This window comes from Anas acuta, chromosome 2, assembly GCF_963932015.1.
Source record: "Anas acuta chromosome 2, bAnaAcu1.1, whole genome shotgun sequence".
In the NCBI taxonomy this organism is placed as follows: Eukaryota; Metazoa; Chordata; class Aves; order Anseriformes; family Anatidae; genus Anas; species Anas acuta.
The window spans coordinates 66,963,731-66,981,093 of NC_088980.1; the positions used below are offsets into that span (position 1 = coordinate 66,963,731).

At 39.5% G+C, this 17,363-nt stretch overlaps 1 long non-coding RNA gene across 4 annotated transcripts in view; it reads right to left on the bottom strand.

Moving 5' to 3' along the window:
• Positions 1 to 17,363, bottom strand: part of LOC137850538 (uncharacterized) — a 172,402-nt gene that overhangs the window by 88,395 nt on the left and 66,644 nt on the right. Inside the window, exon 2 of one of the 4 annotated variants that reach the window (XR_011092590.1) lies at positions 5,722 to 5,789. The exons of the other annotated variants lie outside the window; for them this stretch is intronic. This is a non-coding gene — a long non-coding RNA (uncharacterized lncRNA). The remainder of the gene's footprint in view (positions 1 to 5,721; positions 5,790 to 17,363) is intronic. 4 annotated transcript variants of the gene reach the window in all.

Consider the following 17,363-nt stretch of genomic DNA (forward strand, 5'->3'; position numbering starts at 1 on the left):
TTAGTCAGTGGAACTCCAGGGACAGCTTACACACTTGGATACACTCAGGTGCTGTCAACTAATGAGGGAGAACATCTTGCTACTGATAATGAATGAAAGAAAAATAAAAAGAAAAGGTGTCTCCCACAATGGTTTTATGCAAGACCCTTCCTACCCGTCAAAAGGCTAAGAACTTAATGCTAACATGAAAGTAATCTCATAAGGATCCTAGTTTACCTGGCATCAGTCAAGTTCCATACCTCATTTCTGCAGAGAGGCAGGAGAGTATCTTAGTAGATATGTTCCTAAGCCATCAATCTGCAGACTGTCTGATTTCCAAATTCAGCCACAGTCACTGTATGGAACTGGAAAGAGCCATTCTGGTTGAATGCTCAATCTAATCACTGTTTGTAAGAACTTCAGTGTAGTTAATAGCAGTTAATAACAATTTAGATGGAAACAAAGTAATCTAACCTTACAAATCAGCTCTTTGAAAAGTTCAGGCAGTACACCATGAAGTACCTTCAAATCATCATACAACTGATCTGTTGGACAAATACTGTAAGAAATCAAGGGAGTTATTTTGGACTCATGCTGATAAAACTGAGAGCAGAATTTAATTATTTATTAATATTCTTTTCAAATCTCAATAGGGTTACTAAATCAGATTATATTTTTGAAGATCAGAAAAATATACACAGCACAGAATTATGCCAGAAGTCCACAAGAAATTCAAGGCAACCTAGTTGCATACTCCACAAAAATAAGATTCTTTTCTCTTAATTTGCTCTTCTCTGTCTTCAGATTCTGTTCAGGTTCTATTCCAAGTCTGCTGTTATATGAATTTCCAAACTCAGTGGGAAATAAACTAAATTATATAAATCTGCGACTTCTGTTTTATGATTGATTTATCAATCAAGGGAAAATACAGCGAAGATAATGCTCTTTTCAAGAGAAAAAAAATATGATTTACAGAAAGACGGTGCAACATATTATCTCTTGGTTGGTCAGATTACCATAACCAACATAGGGACAGATTTCACCACTAGCACAACCACATATTTATGAATTTGATACCAGTTAAAGTAGTAAAATTTCCTTTAAGATACATTTATCCAGTAAAATTCAACTAGAAAGTTGCCAACACCAAGATTCACATCACTACCCTAGGATGGCATACTAAAATATGGGTTTACAAGGTATCACCAGTTACAGCACTGAAGTCTGACAATGAAACGCGAACTGTCAAAAGAAGCTGAATTTTCATACCACAACTGCACTACTTATAGAGGGCCCTTACACCATATGATGTTCAAAGCATAAATTCTGGACAAACAAACAAAAGCAGATCAAGCACTATCAAGATAGGAGTTCAAGGAGTTCATTAGGATGCACATGAGTGGAATTGGTCTACCCTCCTGGTATGATTCTCTTTACACAAAGACAAATTTAGCAGTAGATCATTAAAAATGACATCACTTAAACGGATATAGTTAACTAAATTTTAAGATATCTGTTAAAGTCTTTCACTAATTCTCTGGCAGAAAATAAATTTATCACGAAAAGAGTGCATTGAAACAGTCCATAAAATGGAGGAGGTCTCTCAAGTCTTTGTCTATTTATAGCTAAGTCAATGTTCAAGTTTGCTATTTCATACTTATACAGTTGAATCTATTCAAAGAGAAATCATTTTAAGTCTGCTGCTTAGGGTACAAGAGCAGCAAGAGTTTCTTAGACGTCTGTTGGGAAAGCTTGAAAAAGGATTAAAACCTGGCTTTAACTACACAAGTTGTGTTTGCTTTTTTTTTTCCCCATTGTGAAAGTTGGTGTCAATATATTAACTTCTGTCAAACTGACTTCTAGAAATACTTCTAAAATTTGCCTCGTTCAATCCTTCCCTTACTAGGGACAGTGTACTATATGAAAATCCTAGTATAGATAATTGAATCTACTAGTAAGTGGTCTGGCAGTCACTTTTTACTACTGTATAACTGGCAAATTGAGGAAAGATTTCACAATAAGTAACTTATTGTACAAATAAAAACATCCTTTTCCAGCTACCAGAACATCTACTGTTCAGCAGAGCATGCAGCTCTTTTTCTAAGCATATTCATTATTCAAAGTACCCACTGTGGCAAGTAAGTACATAAATGTGTATATATATACACACGTGTACATAACAAATCCGTGGATTGGAAACAGTAGTCTACGTGCATTTACGTCTTGAGATATGCCAGTTCTTAGTGACCAGTTGAAAGTGTCTGTGAATGAAGAAGTACCCATCCACTTTATGTGCACAGGGCTCAGATGACTAAGAAATTTTTGCCTGAACAAATTTTAAAAGGCACATATGAAGAGAAATGGAATGGAGAACATCATAGTCAGTTCATTTGAAGGCTGGAGTATATTCTTACAGTGTACTTGGATACATTCTTTGAGTGATTGTGTATAGATACATACCTTAAAATCTATATTATCTATGAATGTATATGCAAGACCAAGCAAGCATTCTTGTGTCTGACAAAACTATTTTGATCTCTTATAAGGAGGATGTGACCAATAAAAATCTATAGCCCCAGAACGTGCTGTAAAGTTATTTCTTCTTCAGCACTATAGTTCTCTTCAGCATTCGGTTTCTCCTATAATTCCCCATGGTTTAATCCTTTTTTCTTTCCTTCCTTTTCCAAAAATACCCTCCAAAGTTACCAACAATTGCCAGAGGCCAATTGTGCTGAAAATATAGGCTATTACTCTCAGAGGAAAAAGCAAAAGGAGTTGTTTCATCTAACATTGCTAAATTAGCCACGTTTTTCCAAACTGTTTGACAGATTTCATTCTCAGTACACGACACCATACTTCACTCAAATGAAGTCTCCAGTAGGGTAAAAATAGCAGCCAAGAGTAAGTTCAGGCCCCTTGGGGTCTTTCACTCCTGTTACAGAGAAGACTAGATGAATTTTAAAGAATCAAATGAGTAATGTTTCTAAGGAATTTGGTCCAAAGCCAACGTAAAACTGGAGAGTAATAACTTCTAATTGGAGAACATCTATAACCAACTATCCAGTGGCATTCTTAAGCTGCTTTAGCATTTAAGAAAATTTTGCATTGCATGTTATGATACTTTTCTATAACAATCTAGCCATGATAGCCAGAAACTCTTTTCTTTTAGGTAACATGTTCCCTAACTATCAGATCTTTCACACTGAAAATTGAGATGGCTACAGTTTACTTTTCAACTCAGAAATAAATACTGAAGCACCTATCTGTGCCTACTCATGCTTCCAATATTGAGGAGAAACATTATGATTAAACAAAACTGAGTAGTGTTAGCCTTTGCTAGATGAATTCATAATAAAGGCTAGATATGACAAAGTTAAAACCTTATTGAGATGTGATTTTTCAGAGGAAAAAAGACATGACCTAATGCCAAATTATAACATCCACTAATACCCAGTTCCATTTCCATATCTGAAAATCTCTTGTAAAAGCTCTGATAATTACTTTGCAAAAACAAAAAACAGACAAACAAACAAACAAAAAAAAACCAGCCACAATCTTGCTATCTCCACATTATAAAAATTGTTTCCTCTCATCATCCTGTTAAATGCATAAATATTTTCCTTGTGAGTAATCCCCAGTTGTGACTGTCTGCCACTTACAATTTTGCATGTTTTTTTTGTGTTTTTTTTTTTTTCCTTAAAAAAGCATGCTCCTTGTCCTAGAACTCCAATTCCAAATTCTCAGTCCTTAGAACCACAGCATCTATTTATTTCACAGCTATCAATGCTTATACTAGAGAATCAACAGAGCTTCACAGAATGAACATACACTGAAACCACTGTTAAAAGTCTCAAAAGTTTTGCTAACTTCAATGTTAAAAACACAGGGCAATTAAAAAAAAAAAAAAAAAAAAAAGCTTACCCAACAGAACAAATAAGAAGGGTAGTATTGATATCATCTTCTCTACCCATTATAGAAAATAGAACTTCACAGAAATAAAAAGGTCCCTTTGTTACCAATCCTATATTTAACGTAGATCAAAAAATCGCATCCAAGCTAATGTCACAATTATGCAAAACACCAGAATTGGTTCCAGAGAGTTTAGACCAAAGGTAGGATTCAACACGACATAAATGAATGTATATCCTACTTTAACAAAAAATTATCTAGAAAAGCAATACCAGAGCCATTGACTAGCAATTTACCAAGAGCACCGTATTTGAACCACAGCTTAACGGGTTCCAACAGAAGATGCTCTCCATTAAATTCCCTTATAAGGCTCTTAAATACTGCTGTGATCCAGCATGAAGAATAAACACTCAATCATATACTTCCCCACCTGATATTCCTGAGTTTGATGGCTTTAAGGCATTACCTTTTAGTTCTTAAGAAACTTTTCTGAGCTCTGAACACAAGCAACTTTATATACACATATGAAACGTACATCTTTTGTTTGCTTCTTGAAGAACTTCTCTACAGGCTTCAGCAAACCTTTTTGTAGGCTGATTGCTAGCAAGAACTCAAAGTTCATATGTCTGTCCCTTCACATAATGGTGTAGCTGAAACACAAGCCAAAGTGTTTAAAGAAAATTATTACATAAACACTTTGATTTCGGGACAAGATATCAGTCCAGAAACAATTACATTCATTCAAAATTTCCATGCATATGGAAGCTATTGAACATGCCCCAGTATCTGATTATACATCACAATGATTCCACTGATTAGGTGACTTTTCCAAACAAGTAAGAATGCCTGTTTTCAATTGTACTTTTCTGCACTTGATCATTCTCTGTGTTCTGATGATTTTTTTGTTTGTTTGTTTGTTGTTTTTTTTTTAATTGAATAGTCAAGGTTAAAATTCTGGGGAAGTATTTAGGTTATGTGAATCTTTAACAATGGTCAGTGATTAGCAAGGCTTTTTACATATTTGATGTAGTTACTGACAATAAGGTGTTCAGCATGCATATTAAGTGCTGAAGTGGTTACCTGCCTCTGATATTTTTTCCTGGCGAACAGAGAGGTACATGCAGTGGATGGACATGACAAAACTCAACGAGCGGCCATTTTTTGTGGCTATTGAAAGTACTGTATTCAGAGGACTCAAAAGTGCAGAATAATTTTAACTTGGAATAGACATCCACAGGCATCTAATTCAGCCTTGTGCTCAAAGCAAGGCCAGCTTGAAAGTCTGATTGTGCTACTCAGAAACTTGTCTAGTAACCTTTTGAAAATCTTCAGGTGTTCAGATTTCACAGTCTCTCTGGGTCCTGCTCCAGCACGTAACCAGTCTCATGGTGGATATTTAATATATCTTTTTAGACCTTACATATGCAACCTTGTTGCATCATGTGATGTGTTTTGGACTTGCATCATGCATTGCTGAGAGGAGTCTGGCACCATCTTATCTACAATTTCACATTAGGTAGCTGCAAAGAGCAAAGTGATCTTCCATTTCCTTCTCTTTCTGGCTGAACAAACTGAGCTCCCTCAGCCTTTCTTCGTATGTTCCAGTCCCAATCACCTCAGTGATCCTCCAGTGAACTTGTACCAGTACATCAACAACTGCTTTGTGTTAGAAAGGACCGGAAGGAAATGGACACATGATTTTCTAGCTACTGTTTCATTTCTAGATACTGTTTCATGAGTTTCATTGCCAGAGAGAGGGAAAAAATTGCTTCCATCAATTCAGCCCAGTATTCAGTTATCTGTCACTCCCAAAGGAGCACTACAGATTCATACCTGTAAGGAATGTTCCAGCACTTCATGTCAATAGAGGGCTTGAAGGGTAAACGTTGAGTCTCTGATATCTGGGGATAAGAGAACAAAGGGGCTTCAGAATAACTGATAACTATTGCGACTATTGCAAGGGACGCTGCGCAGGTCTCTGACATCCAGCCAAGATGGACAAAGGAGAAGGACAAAGACAAAGCCTGGGAGGAAGACTACGAGCCTTCAGCACGAGAGACCCCCAGTGGAACCACCGGAGACTGATACGCATACGCCAGTGGGAGGGTTCGGATTCCAGGAACTAATTATAATAACCCTGCCTTTTCTAAAATAATTACTTAATAATTATTAAGTAATGAATATGTATTAGCCTAGGAGCATAAAAAACAGACACCTGATGTAACGTGCGTGTGTGTTGGAGGAGCCTAGACTCCCTGCGCACCCAGTGCTGTTTACTTGCCTTTTATTAACCCCAAAAATAAACCTTATAAAGCTAAGTTGACTCGGAATTTATAACAATTTGGTGACCCTGACATGATCCTCTTGGGTCCCAAGGCTGTGAACAGCTAATGGAGGCACCCCCACCCTTGTTTCGTCGTGGCCCTTTGCCAGGAGCAGTACAGAGCCCAGCAGGATTACAAACATAAGAGGCGCATAAAGAACAAAGAGCTCTCTGCTCCTCTGGTTTAAACCCGTAATTCTGCGTGCGAAGATCCGAAGATTTATCGTTTCGTGAGTATGCCATTTGGTTGGGTGGATTCGGTTGTGTGACTTGTGTAAGGGTGTGATTGAGACCGAACTCAGTTCCGAAGTGAGTGCAGAGGTCTTCTAACCACAGTTCTGACATCCCGCGAGGGACTCAGCCAGTGAAGGACCGAAGTGATCGTTCTAAGTATTTATGGGTGTGATAACACTCACAAGACACCTTTAGATACAGGCACAGCCAGGAGTTTGGAACTTTTTTTGTTTTGGAACTTTTTTTTTGTATAAAAAGAAGTTCCAGGAATGGGTCAGGGACAAAGCAGATCCTTAGACTTGGGAAGTTTGAGGAGGGGCCTCTGGTTTAAAAAGGGGGGAAAATTACCAGATATTTCACCGGATAGTCCCTTAGGGCTAATGTTAAGATATTGGGATAGTTTTAGAAGTGTTCATAATAAGGATAAGGTGAGAATGATTCAATTTTGTATGGTTAAATGACCAAAAGAACCCTTAAGACCCCATGTATCTTGGCTGATATTTAGGTCCATGGAGGACTGGGTCTGTAAGGCTTTGAACATTTATGTTACTAGTAGAATAGCCATGGATCTGGAAGACAATAAGTATGCTGCAGCCTGGTTGGAACTAACAGAGTCGCCTGCCACTCATATATTTAATTTAATTACAAAAAGGAGGATGAAGAAGATAAGGAGGAGAGGAAACCCCTTGACAATTTGCCTCCTCCACATAACCAACCTTAGAAAATGTTTAAAGAAGATTAGGGGAGTCAGAGGCTATACCTTCTGGGAACCCAAACATCTACAGAGCCCTTGATAAAGTCCCCACAAAGAAGAAGTTTGGTTTCTGGTAGATACAGGGGCCGAAAGATCAACTATTCAGAACATACCAAGGGGACTCAAAAAAGGGAAAAAGCAAATGTCTGTGGTAGGGGCAAAAAGGGAGTCCTTCCCTGTGTCAATACTAGAAAACATTGAGTTGAAATCTGAGACCTATGTGGGTCTTAATGATCTCTTGCTTGTTCCAGAAGCAGAACATAATCTATTGGGGAGGGATTTGATTATCAAAATGGGCTTAAAGCTTGTAGGGGAGAATGGGAAAATCTGGTTATGTATATTAACAAAAGAAGATGAGGGCAATATAGATTTCTAACTGGAAAAGTTAGAAATGGAACCCCTAATGGCAGAAATAACAGAACCCCAGAAATCTATAAGAGTAAAACAGTATCCCATTCCATTAGAAGGAGGGAAGGGATTAAAACCAGTCATAGATTGGCTATTACAAGGAGGGACTTCAGAACCATGTATGTTCCCCATTAGTACACCTATATTACCCATAAAAAAAAGAAAAAAAAAAAAGGCTGATGGGACATGCCGATTGGTCCAAGATCTAAGAGTGGTAAATCAAAGAACCGTGACTAAATTCCCGGTAGTGGCAAATCCATATACACTATTAAATCATTTGACCCTACAACATATTTGATATAGTGTAATACACCTGAAGGATGCTTTCTGGGCATGTCCATTAGAAGAAAATCTAGGGATTATTTTGCTTTTGAATGGGAGGTCCCAGCAACAGGAAGGAGACAGCAGTTATGATGCACAGTACTACCACAGGGGTTTACTGAGTCTCCTAATCAGTTTGAACAAACTTTGGAAAAATTATTACAATCTTTTGAGCAGGAGGAAGAAAAGCAGATCCTGCCAGATGGCAGAGAGATGCTGCCTAAGAGTCAAGAAAAGAAGCTGCTATTTCGGATGCATTTGCAAACCCATTGGGGAACTCAAGCATTAAGTGATCAGTTCTTAAAATTTTACAGGTGCATTGGGATATATGAGATTGCTCAGCAAATTACTCAAGGGTGTCTAACATGTCAGAAGATAAATAAGAAAAGTGTGAGGCAAGCACCTACTGGGGGACAGAGGATCACATATAGGCGATTTGAAAGAATACAGGTTGATTTCACTGAGCTACCAAAAATAGGACGATATAAATATTCGTTGGTGATAGTGGATCAACTAACCCATTGGGTAGAGGCTTACCCTGTAGCGAGGGCAACTGCTGCTATGGTAGCTAAAATTTAGATGGAAAATATAATACTGCGTTTTGGGTTAGTAGGGAGTATTGACTCTAACCAGGGGACACATTTCACATCTAAGGTGTTACGGGACTTAACCACAGCCCTAGGCATTAAATGGGAATACCATACTCCATGGGATCCACAAAGTTCAGGACGAGTTGAGAGAATGAATCAAACGATTAAACAACAATTGGCTAAATGAATGACTGAAACACAACTGTCTTGGATAAGATGTTTGCCATTGGCATTACTGAATATTAGGACTATGCCCCATAGTGAAACAGGTATCTCACCTTATGAGATGTTATATGGAATTCTGTATTCCCAAGGAATGCCATTGGACTATTCTTTGATAGAGAATTATGAAAGCCTGAAATATGTGATCATGATAGGGAAACAACTACAACAATTAAGGGAAAAGGGAATTTTAGCCCAAAATGCCCCACTGGGGTTTGCTATTCATAAAACACAACCAGGAGACAAGATCTTAATAAAAACATGGAGGGAAGAATCATTGAAACCCCAATGGGAGGGACCGTACCTTGCTTTGCTTACTACTGAAACAGCTGTTTACTTACTACTGAGAACAGCAGAAAGGGGTTAGACCCACGCATCCAGAGTAAAGGGACCAATAACTACTGAAGCTTGGAGGGTTGAGTCCACTCCTGGGGAACTGAAACTAAGGCTAAAGAGGGACTAATATTCTGGCAACGAGGCTCTGCATGAATTAAGGGCACCAGATAAAGGAGACAAGCCTGAAGGGAGGAAAGGGAGAAGTCAAGACCGGGGCAGGACCCTCTGTTGCGGTGTGTATGGTGTACCAAGGGAGGCAACCCCTATGTGTCTTGACTGCCAAGTGAGAGGGCCTTGACTGGACTTCTACCACACTAAGGTTAGGTTGTCCTGAGAAAATAACATAAGAACCTTTTTTTTTAAACCCATATAAAATTGTGATTCATTTTCCAGGAGCTGGATCACCCCGAAAGGCTGAACGGTAATATAAGCTCAAATCGATCCTGAAAGAGGGCCCAACCCCTTGACTGAAGGCATTTCCCACACCCTCAAGATTGGACGGCGCAAAGGATAAGAAATGCTATACTTCCTGGTATTGTTTTTACAGGGGCAACTGAGCCATGGGCAAGAATGGAGGAATAACTTTTTCATTTTGGGGGAGGAAGTGGTCAAGGCCTTTAACCTTAGTAACTGCTGGGTTTGTGGAGGACTGGGGGGAAACTGAAAGTTGGCCCTGGGTAGCTGGCCCGGTCAAATCCAAGTGGTGGGTTAGTAATTTGAGTGAAGTTCATAATGGGACACAATTTTGGAAAGAAGCCCATGGTAATTGCACTTGTCAGATCGGGGTATATACTGTTTAAACAGAACAAAAACAGTAGTGGTAGGAAAAAGCATTTGTAATTGGACTCTGTCTCCTGGATATGATTGTACCGATCCTGAATGTAGACCTATAAGCTGTAGTTATAAACTGCATATAGTGGGAAATGGAACACCACACATGTCCAGCTGAGAAATGGGACTTGGCTGAAATGCTCATATAGGGAATTTTTTGGATCTGGATGTGAAACCGTGGCAAGAGCACAAGTGGAGGGACAATTTGACAGTCAGATCTTGAGCTGTCAGCATAATAACACTAGCATGTGGTAAGGACGTACCGCTGGAGATGGCAAGATGAGAATGGGAGATGAGTGTTCTTTAAACTTTTCTGGTCAGCTCATAATATGACAGGCTGCCAAGGAAAACTTGATTGTAATTGTAAGTGGGAATCCAATGTGGGAGTTTGGAGGTATACAAATGGGGCAGACTCGGTAACAAGAACACTCTGTATTTTCATGCTCCAAAGAATAAAGAAGGATGGGATGGTCCTTTTCCAAACAGGACGTGGGCCCTAAAGGGACGTTACTGGGTGTGTGGCAAACATGCCTACAAGAGGCTACCCAAAAACTGGTCAGGAATATGCTATGTGGGGTACATAAGACCCTTGTTCCTTTATTGTCACAAATACAAGGAAATCATTTAGGAATAAGATTATATGATGATCTGAATAGAATAAAACGATCTATTGATGCTTCCTTAGCCGGGAGTAGTGCCCAAAAATGGGGAGAGAATGAATGGCCTCCTGAAAGAATCATACAGCATTATGGACAGCTACCTGGAACCCAAATGAGGTAGTATCGGGGGCCTGAGAACCTATTTATAATTTGAATCAAATAATTATGCTGCAAGCTGTCCTCAAAATTGTAACCAATCAAACAGCGATGGCTTTGGATCTTTTGGCTGATCAATCCACCCAGATGAGGAATGCTATCTTTCAACATAGAATGGTTTTAGACTATTTACTAGCAGAAGAAGGGGGAGTGTGCAGAAAGCTGAACGATTCTAATTGTTGTTTACAAATAGAGGATAATGGAAAAGTGGTTAAACAGATATCAAAGGAAATTAGAAAATTAGCCGACATCCCAGTACAAACTTGGAAAGGTATGGATTGGGATTTGTTTTCATGGCTGCCTGGTGGACCATGGATTAAAAGGATGTTATTTTTATTTTTATGTGGTTTAATGACGTTACTGTTTATACCTTGTATGATACTTTGCTTTTTACATCATTGATACGCCGAATAATAAATAGCACCCAATTTGTGATGACTTCAGTAGAGAAGAAAGGTGATGCTTAAGAAATGGACCCCCCCAAGAACCGACTGATGAAATCCAGTTGTTACTGGCAAAAGTTGAAGAAGAGACACGAATTGAGAATATTAAAAAGAAGATGAGAGTTTGTAAGGAATGTTCCAGCAATTTGTGTCCATAGAGGGATTGAAGGGTAAACCTTGAATCTCTGATATCCAGGAATAAGAGAACAAAGGGGTTTCAGAATAACTGCTAGCTATTGCTTGGGACGCTATGCAAGTCTCTGATACCTGGCCAAGAGTTTAAGGAGACAGGGGAAGCTGAAGGATGACTAAAAGACAAAGCTTGCAAGGGATGCTGTGCAAGTCTCTGACATTCAGACAAGATACACAGGAGAAGGACAAGGATGTGGTAGTTTTTACTCGAGTGGGTAACCGAGCTCCACCACAACTGCTCTCTCCTCAAAGAGAAACAGGAAGAAAATGCAATTAAAAGGGCTCAAGGGTTGAGATAAGGACAAGGAGATCACGCAGTAATTATTGTGACAGGCAAAACAGACTCCACATAAGGAGACAGTAAGATTTATTCCTTAGTACTAACAAGCTAGAGAAATGAGAAACAAAGGAAAGAAACAAAAAGCACCTTCCCCCCCCCCCCCATCCACCCTCTTCCACCTCCTCCCCCTGAGCGAGGAGGAGGACGGGGTTATAGTCAGTCTATAGCGCTTCTTCTCTGCCTCTCCTTCTCGGTTACTCTTGTCCCCTGTGCTGTGGGGTCCCTCCCATGGGATGCAGTCCTTGATGAACTGATCCGGTGTGGGCTTCCCACAGGCAGCAGCTCTTCCAGAACTGCTCCAGATATGGGTCCGTACCATGGGGTCCATCCTTCACGAGCAAACTGCTCCAACCTGGATCCCCCACAGGCAGCAGCTCCTGCCAGGTCACCTGCTCCTGCATGGGCTCCTCTCCACAGGCTACAAGTCTGGCCCAGAATCTGCTCTGGATGGGGTCTTCCACAGGCCACAACCTCCATCGGTGCAGGTCCACCTGCTCCACTGTGGTCTCCTCCACAGGCTGCAGCGTGGAAACCTGCTCCACCGTGGTACTCCATGGGCTGCAGGGGGACTTCCTGCTTCACCATGGTCCTCACCACAGGCCGCAGGGGACTTCTGCTCCGGCACCTGGAGCACCTCTCCCCCTCCTTCTTCACTGACGTTGGCACCTGCAAGGCTGTTCCACATTCCTCTCACTCTCCCAGCTGCTGTGTATCACAGCATTTTTTCCCTGTCTTAAATATGCTCTCACAGAGGCGCAAAACAACATCGCTTATTGGCTCGGCTCTGGTCAGCAGTGGGGCCCTTACCAAACATGGGGCAGCTTCTAGATCCTTCTCACAGAAGCCACCCCTATGGCCTCCTGCTACCAAAACCTTGCCACGTAAACCCACTACAAAGGACAAAGCCTGAGAGGAAGACTACAAGCCTTCAGCACAAGAGACCCCCAGAGGGACCACCGGAGACTGATACGCATACGCCAGTGGGAGGGTTCGGATTCCGGGAACTAATTATAATAACCCTGCCTTTTCTAGAAGTAGTAATGAATATGTATTAGCCTAGGAGCATAAAAAACAGACACCTGATGTAACGTGTATGCGTGTTGGAGGAGCCCAGACTCCCCGCACACCCAGCACTGTTTACTTGCCTTTTATTAACCCCTTTTATTAATATTAATTATAACAATACCCATCAAGTCCTTTTCTGCAAAGCTGTTTTTTCCAACTGCTGCAGTGGTTATTCCAATCTTACATGAAGAAACAGATTTACATTGTGAACTTTGTGAGATTAATGCTGCTTGTCAAGGTCACACTTAAGGGCAGCCCTGCCTGCTTTCACATTGGTCATGTTGGTTCATAGCCACCTGTGACCTTGCTTAAGTGTTTTCTAGCCCCTTATCCAGGCTGTTGCTGAAAACAAACTGTATCCCAGTATCAACAATTCAAAGATGTTACTTATAACTGGCCACCAGTTAGTCTCTGAGTAACTACTATTCTTGAGGCTGACAATCCTCCATTTTTGTTCAGCCATCTTATGGTCCACACTTGTAACCCATACTTTCTCAGTTTGGCTTCAAATATATCAAGAGAAACCACATCAAAAGTCTTGCAAAAGTCAAGGTATGCAACATCCTCTCTTCTTATCTTGTTCTTAGAGCCAGTCATGGCACCACAGAAAGTATTTAGACTGGTCATGTACAATCTTCCCTTTGTAAATCCATACTAGCTGTTTATAGTCAGCATGTCCATCACAAATCCATAACATTTAATGGGATAGAGGTGAGGCCAATTGGCCTGTAGTCCTTCTTGCCTTTTCTGAAGATGGGAGGAACATTCACCGTCCATTCAGTCAAAGCCATTTGTTTTGACTTGCAATTCTTTTCCTTTCACAGCTCTGAAGTATTTGAATACAGGTTACTTAGTCCTAAGTGTCCACACCCTCGACCTGAAAATTGCTGCCTTAATTAAAGTGGTGCCTCCTTTCTACATTCTTCCCCTCGTATTTTTTTTCCTCCCCCTCAGTGTTCTCTATTGTTTATCACCTATTAATGTCTTTCCATCTACAAAGATGATCACGCCCTCCCCGATGGCTAATTGCCTTCTGGGGTACATATTTATCAGAAAGAAAGCTGCAGAGTACAATCCTTTCTGCATAGTACAGGACCAAATACAGGGAATATATGGGATCTTCGGACAGGACAGTCTCTCACTGCACTAGAGATTTCTTAGGAGTTATGGTAATCTAGCTGAACTGACTGCTTTTTATTAAGCCTATGATGAAAGTCTAAGACACACAAAAGACAAAAATACCACCCATATTCTAAAATAAAAATAATAAAAGCAGCAGAATGTCCATCAGTGCTACTTTTGTGTTCAACTTATTCACAAAGGAAAAAAAAAAAAAAAAGAAATCACATAGATCTACAGCTAATTTTATAATGATGCAGAACTAGGTACAAAAGTGCAGCACACTGCTGGTTTATTTCTATGGCAGCCCCTAGAAAAGAATGAAACATGATCATTTTCACCAGAAACTTAGTACTTTGGGGAAAGCAGAATTATAAGAGTCATGTCCTGATAAATGACTTCTCTCCAGCTGAATGTTTTCCTTTAATATTATAAGACTTGCATAGAAGCCTCTCTCACTTATTATAAGACCTTGGAGAAAGCTCTGTTTTCACAGCCAGCTTTCATACATGAATCACATCTGCCTTCCTTGCTGTAAATGCTGTCACCTATTCAAGTAGGCTCACATTTTTTCAGTCTTAAAAAATGTTATGCTTTTATAAAGCCTAGATTTTTTTATTGTAATAAAAAAAAAAAAAGATTCATGTTGCAATAATGCCTTATGTGAAAAAGCAATATTTGAAATACATAATTCAAATATATTGAAGGTTGTCTCCTGTGGCTTCTACTAAAATACCTGACTGACTTTCTGTTCCTGACATCCAATAACCCTTTCAATGGTCATCAACTAAACATATTTGTTACCTTCCATTACAATAAATCCTACAATTAAAATTGAAATTCTACTGATTTCAAAACAAACAAATAAGAAATTACATTTCTTGGAGTATTGTTTCTAAGGAAAAAAAACCTCTCATTGTACAGTCTTAAATTGTAAGAATTAGACATTCACCTGGTGTAACCTACAAAAATATAATTCAGAAAAGTACACACATCTATTGCCAAGGCTGTTATAAGGAAAGGTTCTTGAAGGAATACTTGGCACATGGGGAAAAGATAAGTTTTGTTAATTTAGAAACAGGATTAGGCTTTCTTGGACAGTACAGATGTAGAGGGGACTTAATTATTTAAAAGGTTATAAAAAGAACTCGATCTCTATTACATCCAATTTGCTTCCCTTTAAATTTGCCAGAAGGTGTGACAAGGAAAAGATATTGAAACTTACAGAAAGATCCTGATCCATGAGGATGAGTGTATTCTTTAGAAAGACTATCACAAGAGAAAGAACTATGAGTAACAGTGAAATCAGGTGTATACATCTAGGATTTTTTTTTCTCCCAGCATCCTTTAAAAAAGGAAAAATCTTGCCATTTTATTATCACTAGAAAGCAATGAGATTTTTTTGAGAAAATGAGAAATTTATAGGAAATAATTACTAAAAACGAGGAGGTATTTATGGTGGAACATACTTTGAAGTTTCTATCTGTAAGTAAGAATATGGCATTCTACCCTCAGACAGCTTTTCTCAATTTCTTACATGAAATCTAGTCAAGAGCTTTATATATCTTTTCTTTATTCTTACTGCTGATATTGATGCAACTCAACTTCTTTAAATTGTCATGCAAAGCAGGATTTTTGGTGCTGCCTTTGTGGACTTTTAACTGTTTTTTCCCTCCTCCATGCTTCTCTAATCTCAGATTGAATTAGATACTTTGCTTTGTTCTCATTGCCACAGCTCCATCTGCCTCCACTTCACATCTGTCCTGTACTTGCACAGTGTCTCTTTTACACTGTCACACCTCGTGCTGCTCTGAGCACGTGTATCATGTGGATTTCCTGACATTTTCCAATTTCTCTTCCAAATTCACCACTTATTTCCACATTAGGATTCCTAGCTCTATATTCCCTTCCTCCCTCCTGCCTCCAGAAAAACAAACACTACTTCATGCTATATTCAACTAGATATCACTAATTTAGGAGTCCATATGTCATGAGAAACAATTAGATTAATCATTCTATGCATCTAATAAACATCACTTTGGAAAATGAAATAAGCTCCTTGAAAACATTTTAAATGTGCAGGCTAATCACAGTACTGCAAGTGACATAACACATCTTTCATAATTAGTGAGAGCTACGGAGCATGGTATTGAATAATACAATCTTATTGACCACCTTTTGTATCTGCAAAAAAGTCCAGCTACTTTTCTGGGTAATTTATAGCCGTTGCTTCAATCACCCTTTGTTTTAAAAATAAGAACTTACTCGATCTTTTTGAGGTAGGTGCTGAGGTAGGTGCTGTTCCATGCAAAAGGATAACTATATGAGCACCTAACTATATTAGTGAATAGCTGGTATTTTGAATATTCATACAAACACAGAAAAACAGATTTACAATCCCAGGAGCTTTTTTTTTTTTTTTTTTTTTAATCAACTAATACAGTAAGTGTATTTTCAAGCAACCTCTTGTATATGTGCTCATATATGAATACGTGCCAATATGCACTTATATAAATCCTTCCTCAGTGAAGGGAAAGAGAGGGAGTCTAAAATTTTCCATCAGTTTTTCTCTGCCAGCTGGCTGGGTGAGCTGAGGACAGCAGCAAACATATAAAGACTTTTAATATTTTAGAGACCTGTCGTTTTGAGGATAGACTTTTCATTGCAGTATTCTGAGACCCAAAAATGAGATAGGCCCTCATGCATCCAGCAGTCAGAGCAACAGCACTTCAGCAGAACAACCTCATCCCTGAGTTGTCTGTTAGCTCCAGTGAATCCCAATACTCACAAGGAAATTGAAAAATCTCTCCATGCTTTTGTTTGCATGAAAGTCATGGGTGGTTCTAGATTAAAGTGGGAGAAGCTAATGAGAAATCAGGGCTTAAGTTTACCACAATTCCTCTCAAAGTATAATTAGGAGACAAGCCCATGGGCTTGCCCAAAGGACCACCACAGTTTGAAGATTTCATCCAGATCATGAAGAACACACTTAAACTGCAAAGTGAGATCACAGCAAAGACCTTGGAGCTAGTTTGGACCATCCTTGTTCCTAAAATAATGCAACTGTACCCTTTTGGTGCAACACCCGAAGCAAGGAACTGTTGAAGGTACCAATATGAAAGCATAGACATACATATTTCAGCACCAGTTTAAAATTTGACACATCACTGCACCATTCCACATAGACTTCACTGCTCCAAGTCACACTATCTCAGGCATGACCATTGCTTGCATAGCACAGGCACACTGAGAAAAGTCTGGCATATAGGACACAAAGAATTAGAGCTAAGTCTCTTAAATGAAGCAAAAGAGAAAATCAGCATGACTTCCAGAGAACCAAGCTGTTAGCTGCCTGGTTTGCCCAAGACAGTTTCCTAGAAAGGCACCCACCTTTCTGCATGGAACTGATGGCAGCTGAAAGAGAGACTGTGACTGGAACTCAGAAGGTCAATGGTTAGGGTAACACCGGCTGTCAACTGAGG